Here is a 7103-nt window from a genome sequence, read left to right as displayed (position 1 = left end):
CTGTGTTACACAGCAAGTCTGAAGACAGCCTGGGTGACTTAGCAAGACCCCTGTTTTAAAATAAAAAATTAGAATTGATTCAAAAATGTTATTTATTATTGCTATTATTATATGGGGAGGGCATGTGCACATGCATACATTAGTATGTGCATGCTACCGTGTGCCTGTGGTGTTCCAAGCTGGGTCTCTCCCTCCATTTAGGATCTGGGAATGGAACTCAGGTTGCCAGGCTTAAATGACTGGTGCTTTTACCCATTGAACCATCTTACCAACCTTAAAACAAATTTGTTCAAGGGTCAGACATAACTCAGTGATACAGTACTTTTCCAGAATGCTCTGGATCAGTACATAGTAGAATGCATACACAAAAAGAAGTTTCCTTTTCCAGCCCAGCCCCACGGGCTCAGGTCGAACCTCACTCTAGTCCTTCACCTGGTGCCCCGGATGTTTGGCGATGGTTTTAAGACCTCTTCTGCATATCAGCTCCCGCCCTCCTCACCCACCAATCCCCTACAGTCTAGAAGCTGTATCCGGTCACCTCCTCCAGGTCGGGTCGTAGCCCCAGGTTGGAGGGCGCGTCTCCATTCTGCGGCCGTTCCTGCGCATGCTCAGAGCATCTGCTGATCTGATGTATGTTTCCCAGATTTGTCGCCTCACCCGCATACCCAGGCCGGCAGATATTTTAAGTGCATGAATCAGGGTGTCTGGCATGGCTTCCTTTACAGCAGAGCTCCGGCTGCAGGCATAATGAAGTTGGGAGGGGGAACAGTTCAGCTTATCAAGGAGGAGTTTTGTGTCAGTAACTAGTCTGCCTGGCAACAGCACCAGCACCGGGGAAGAAAGAAAAGTCAAAGCCTGCACCCCGGCCTCCAGATCAGCCTCTCCTGCATAGTTTTCCACCATTGGGGGTTGTCTACACTTTTAAAAGGAAGATAAATTTCATCGATGCATGCTCCAAGGGATGTTCCCTGACATGTCATGAGACAGGGAGACGTGATGAGCAGTGGTGTCACCGGGCTGTGGCCGTTCCTCGACCAGTCGTGAATGAATCATAAGAAGTAAATCTCTGCACTAAGACAAGTGGCTGGAAAAGAATCAGCACAGGGCAGCACTAACAGACCTCTGCGACTGTGGGCATCTTGTTTGCAGAATGGGGCTGGAGATGGAGGGAGGCCAGCATTCCTTTCCGTTCCCAGTCTCCTGAGCAGACACTGGTGAAATGATCCTCCATAGAAGGAGGGGCAGAGCCGATAAAGGGCTAGAGGGGACTTCCCAACCCTTGAGGTGACTTCCAGACAATCTCAGTGTGGAGGGCAGTGATTGACACCGTCGAAGCTGAACCAGGGTGTGCTGGATAGGATCTGGCCCTAGTTCTGGGGATACGGGACGTGCCCTAAAATTTTGTCTTCTTTCCCCTCCTGGGCATCCTTCCTATCATCTGGAGAATGAGCCAGTGCTCCCACAAAAGTCTTCCTGGGATTCCAAAGTCAAAGATAGTATTACTGTCCTAAGAAAGCAAAATGTTTGAGACATTCCCATAAATGTTTATATGTCAGATACCTGAATCCTAAGATTCTCCCTTCTCATCTTAGTGCTCACACAAGCCTTCAGGCTTCAGTATCCCCAGCTATACATCAACCGTGGTATCTGGGATGCATTTACATTTTTAGCATCAATGTAATTCTATTTGGTCTCATGCCACAGGAAGTTCAAGCCTGATTCAATTAAGGAGTTTTATAAAATGAGTTTTTGAAAAGGAAAGACAATGCATTGCATATGTTACCCCATTGTACTTTACATTGTTATCCAGTCAGGCACATTGGGGGTGACGTGTGCGCTGGTCCAAGAATCTGTTAACAATCCACAGAGTCGAATATGTTACTGTCTTATTTGGAAGCATGGAATTTAGAAGCTGGCAGAAGCCCGGGAGGTAGGCAGGCGTAAGTTGTAAAACAAGAGCAAGAGAACTTTGGGGTTCGCTCTTGCTCAGCTGCTCCTAACGTCGTCTTCACGGTGTGGGACTGAAAATCAAGCAGGAAAAAAAGAAAAGCCATCTCTTAAGCCTGGTAGTCAGCAGCGACATAAGACAGAATGGGATTCAGTCTGCTCCTCCCTCCACTGAAAGCTTCCAGAGCGGCAGCGAAAATTCCTTCATGTCAGAGAAGGGGCAGAGAACTGTGTGGCTGAGAGGCAGAAGGGGAGCAGTCCCAGGTAACAGCTGCAGCTGGCTTTTTCCATCAAACCTACACCGCGGGAAAGCAGTCCGCCTCGGGAGCCCGGATGGGAGACAGAGCGGGACCCAAAGGAACGGAACTTTGAGACACTGTAAACAGAGGAATAAAGTATCAGTAAATGGCCAAAACCCTCAGGACTGGGTAGACAGGCTTGCTGGCAGTGGAGCCCCAGAGAAAAACTCAAACAAAAACAGGAGAACAAAGATCCTGAGATGACCCAAGTTTGAGTAGTGGAGATAATCCCGAGCTACAAAACCGGAAGGGGGAAGGCGTTGCTCCAATGCCAAATGTTCCCCATGGGCTCCTGTTGAAATCTTGGTCCCCGGCTGGTGTCGCTATTCTGGGAGGTGTTGGAAACTTTGAGAACTGGGATCTAGGTGGAAGAAGTAGATGGCAGGAAAGGAAGACATGCCTTTGGGGAAGGTACCTGCCCATCTTTTTCTCCTCCTCCTCCTTTTCCCTTGTCCTTACTGCTGTGAAGTGAGCGGCTTCCCTCAGTCATGACATTTCCCTGGTGTAGTGGGTCGAAAGGTGATGGCGTTGCCATGGCTGTGAAGAGTACTCGTAATCAATCCTGAGGAAATAAATGGAGAATTTAGTTGAAAATTAGGAGTAGACGTTGGAGGTCAAGACTCCAGACTCAACGCAGTGACTCTGTAAAGTCTGGAGCTCTTTTTTATTTACGTAGCTGTGGCTGGGTGACCCTTTAAAGGAACCTCATAGCAGTTCTGGTCAACAGCCAACAGAATCGGAGAATGCAGAACGATCAGAACAGAATTATTCTCTTTGGTCAATGTCATTAGTTGTTAAAACTGGAACGAACGCAGGGCGATCAATGTCTCCTGTGCTTGCAAGCCATTAAAGACACAGCAGAGAGAAGTTAGAGCCATCCAAATATGTTACCAGAAATTACAAGTATACTTGTCTTACAAAACGAGATGGGCAGGCAGGGGTATCTGTACTGGGGACCGACGCTGAGAACAGCTCCCAGGTTCTCCCTCTATGGCTTCCCAGCCTTCCGGTGATGTTCACTGAGAATGGCTTTCCTCAAGCCATTTTAGGCATCAATGCAGACAATGATACTCAACACAGGGAAAACAAAAGGCCCTCAACTGCGTACTCTCTTAGGAGCAAGACACCCCTTTTCGGGAGCATCTCCCTCAACTTCCCCCCCCCACGTCTTGTCAGTCAGAACTGCATCATGAACTCCCAAGCCCAAAGCAATTGGTGATGGAAATGAGATCAAGAGACTAAGGGAAACTGATAAAGTTTGGGTCTATGGGAAACATGGACATTGGTACAGGGAAAAGGACTGGATAGGCACCACAAGGAAAGAGCAAGGCTCCGGTCAGCACATGGGGTTGCTGGTTAATGGCTGCAGAGAAAGGAAATTGAGATGTCCCATCCTCAGCGGCTTTTTGCTCTCTCCTTCAGTGATAATCGTAACAGTGAAGTAACTATGGCCAACAGAAATGAAGCGACACACCCAAGACTTCTTAAAGAGAGAGTCCTCAAGTCTCACTACTCTCTCTCAGCAAGGGGCCCCTTCTAGCATGCTAAACTGCCCTTTCCCAGTTACTGAGGCTCAGTGATGGTTGAATACCTCCCATGAAATTGGATATGGTCAACTTGGGGATCACGAGACAGAGCCATTTTGGAAGATACAAGAAGGGTCTCAGAATCAGATCTGGTTTGGTTGTTGACCCAAATCTTTAACTTTGAGACAAGTGGAAATGGTTTGAGACAAGGGAAAATTTCTCTAGGCTCACCTTCACCAAACTTATTTTCTATGTATGTTCCATCGAGGGAGACGATATTCTGAGGGCTACCACCACAATTAGTGAGGTGTCGTGGACGTTCATGAAAAATGGTGTTGTTCCAGGGGCTATGGTCAAAAGAAAACTGAGTAAGAAACCCGTATTTTCTCTTACTGCTACCATCCAACCTTGACACGGCCCAAAGGGAAGCCAGAGAGGAAGGCGAGGATGGGGAGAGAGGTGTGAAGCCTGAGTGGACTAACCAGTGATGCTGCTTGGTGTCTGGGATGGGCTAGATGCTGATGGATATTGTTCTCATTGTTGCATTGTCTGACCCTAAAGGCAAGTTCTGGAAAAATACCACAGAGACAAGAGGCAAAAGACACGCTCTAAAGCTCGTGTTAGGGACCACGACTCCTGGTCTTCCCGTCCCTCTGTCTTTTATCTTCCTGACAGTGTAAATGCATTATGGGTCCCCTCTTAGGCTCTCTAGGTCCAATGTATTCTACTCTAACTAAACAGACCTGGCATGTCCCAGACACTCTGCATACAAATCTAACGGAAGCTGTGATGATGATGTCCAAAGACATTGCCTTCCATCACGACATTGACAGAATACAGATCTTGACTCATTTTGCCATGATGGTGAGGCCAGATAAGCAGTTACTCTACTGACCATCTCTTCCCTGGACTCACTAATGATTACCATGTGATTGGTGACAGGCTACTAGTCTATTCTAAACACAAGAATCAACTTCTGTGGTCCACGGAAGTTTCCCCTAACTCGGAGACAAACTAGTAGCACACAGAATTACAAACAGATCTGAGAAGTAGGAACCTTGGTGTGGGTACCCACTCCCTGCGTCTGTTCATCTCTCTCCATTTCTTCTCATGGTTTCAGATACTAGCCCTTTTCACTTTCTCCTCGCTGAAGAACCGTGGACTCTATGGCCACCACCTATGGGCTTAGGTACACTGAATCAGCACACTGAGCCAGCAACCCCAAGCCCAGAAGGGTGGAGCGCCCCCTCATCCTGGAAGAAAAGCAGCTTACCTTCTGAAGCAGGTCAGTGTGCCTCCTCATTTATGGCCTCTTGTTTTATTTCAGACACAGGGTGTTGTTTCCTGACTATTTGTTCCCCCAAATTACCCTCTCCCAGGGGCTTGGTTCATCACAGATCTGCCGAATGGTGGCCAATCTGTTAGGCATAAACTCCTCCTTGAGCTGGTGTGGTGGCTCAAGCCTTTAACCTGGGCATTAGGGAGGCAGAACCAGGGGGATCTCTGTAATTTTGAAGCCAGCCTAGTCTCCATAGTGAGTTCCAGGAGATCCAGGGTTCCATAGAGAGACCCTGTCTCAAAAAACCAAAACAGAACAAAATCATCCCTATTATTTCTTTCAGGCAATTGCTGAATGAGCCAGACTGGCAGCGGGACCGGGTGGGGGGGATATGTATTTTGATTCCTAGTTTGATAAGATTTCTCATGTCCCCATTTAAACATACCAAGACGTCTCTTTCCTCCCCCCTCACACTCCTTCTACTAACTTGTTTAAAGACAGGAGAAGACTATCGGAGGAAGGAGACTGTTCTCTCAGTAACAAGAAATGTGTCAGCAACTGCAAATTAGTGTGGAAATTTCTAGATGATGGCAAAGAGGGGAAGATTCAGTACACATTGTTTCTTCTAGAAGTGAGGCTTGCCTTTGTTTAATGCATATGTAGAAGAACTTCTTGTCATCCGAGACTGGAGTTATTTACTTCAATTATCTTGGTGGGTTTCAATTCTGCCTCCTCCTCTTCTCTTGAAAGAAGGTACATTTTTTTATTAAGAAGGAAACCCACATCTCTTCTTGTGGATTAGCCACTTGTGATGTCATAGAAGAAAGAGTTTATCAGCTGCCTCCTCCATAGGAGTGGGTGTAGGATCTTTGCTCAGATAACATTACCGAATTCTAGTTCACCTCAAAAGGGAACAGTCTGAGCACCAGACACTTAAGTAAGTGGTTCTAAGGCCAAATCATATGATCAAGTCACCTGGGGAGGGATGCATGCCTTGGGCCCCAGCCTGGAGACTACAATTCAATTTGGTGTAGGGTAAGCCCAGGCATTGGTGATTTTTAAAAGTGCTCTAGCAAGACTTCTATGCACTGAGCCTGTAACCCACTACTTAGAGCACTGAGAAGTGTGCCTAGGCCTGGCTTTATGTCCTGTGGACTAGAAAATTTCCTTTTGAAATGCCAAAGAAGATCGTTCAAATTGATTGACTATCTGCAGCCAATGACACACAGCTCTGGAGGTGAAAGAAAATCTTAACACACACACACACATACTGTATGTGATGTAGCTTTACATGCAAACTTCTTCATCTCACACATTACAAAGCACCATAGCAGCTACTTTGTTGCTTAAAATGTTTTCCCTGGCTTCCCCAGGTTGCAGGGAGATTCAAGTTAGCTACAAGTTGTGGATTAGTTGTTGCAATAAATACTCAGAGAAAACAGCTTAAAAGGAAAAGAAAGAAGAAAATTTACTTTTGCTTGGGTTTTGGAGTCGGTTCTGCTTGGCAGGCTCTATTACTTTGGGCCTAAGGCAAGGCAGACCACTCCAGTGGTGAGAGAGTGGAGCGGGAGCTACTCACCTCATGGCGGCCAGGAAACAGAAAGACACAGAGGGGGACTATGCAGAAGGACACCTGACAGCCTCCTGTGGCTTCCGCATGCTCACTCACAGAAGCCATGCAGAAGTCCTTCAGTAGGCTCTCCACAGTGATAATCTGTGTGGCGCCTGTCCAGTAGAATTACTCAACATGAAAAAGAAAGGAGTTTTCAGCCACAAAAAAAGAAAGAGATTTATGCATATTGTTAAATGAAAGAATCCAATCTAAGAAGTCTGCATAATTTATGATTCGAGCCATATAAATTTTTGGAGAAGGCAAAATTATAGATAGTGACTTACTTTTCTACTGCAGTGAGAAAGCACCACGGCCAAGGCAATTTATAGCAGAAAGCATTTAATCTGGGGTTCCTGGTCCAGAGGAGAGAAGAGGCTATGACCATCATGACAGGAAACATGGCGGCAGGCAGGCAGGCATGACTATGGAGCAGTAGCTGA

The 7103-nt window shown here is 46.7% G+C and overlaps 1 long non-coding RNA gene across 1 annotated transcript; it reads right to left on the bottom strand.

The window, feature by feature from the left end:
* Window positions 1-1416: 1416 nt before the first annotated feature.
* Window positions 1417-5378, bottom strand: LOC125409905 (uncharacterized). The gene is made up of 5 exons (XR_007234917.3): window positions 5046-5378; window positions 4255-4340; window positions 4004-4119; window positions 2706-2808; window positions 1417-2607 (listed from the first exon to the last, which is right to left on the bottom strand). It is a non-coding gene; the product is annotated as an uncharacterized LOC125409905 (long non-coding RNA).
* Between the last annotated feature and the right edge of the window lie 1725 nt (window positions 5379-7103).

The sequence above is a fragment of the Myodes glareolus genome, chromosome 11, assembly GCF_982192425.1.
Source record: "Myodes glareolus chromosome 11, mMyoGla1.1, whole genome shotgun sequence".
NCBI lineage: Eukaryota > Metazoa > Chordata > Mammalia > Rodentia > Cricetidae > Myodes > Myodes glareolus.
The sequence above is the reverse complement of the archived record's forward strand: the minus strand, read 5'-3'. Positions and strand labels throughout refer to the sequence as shown.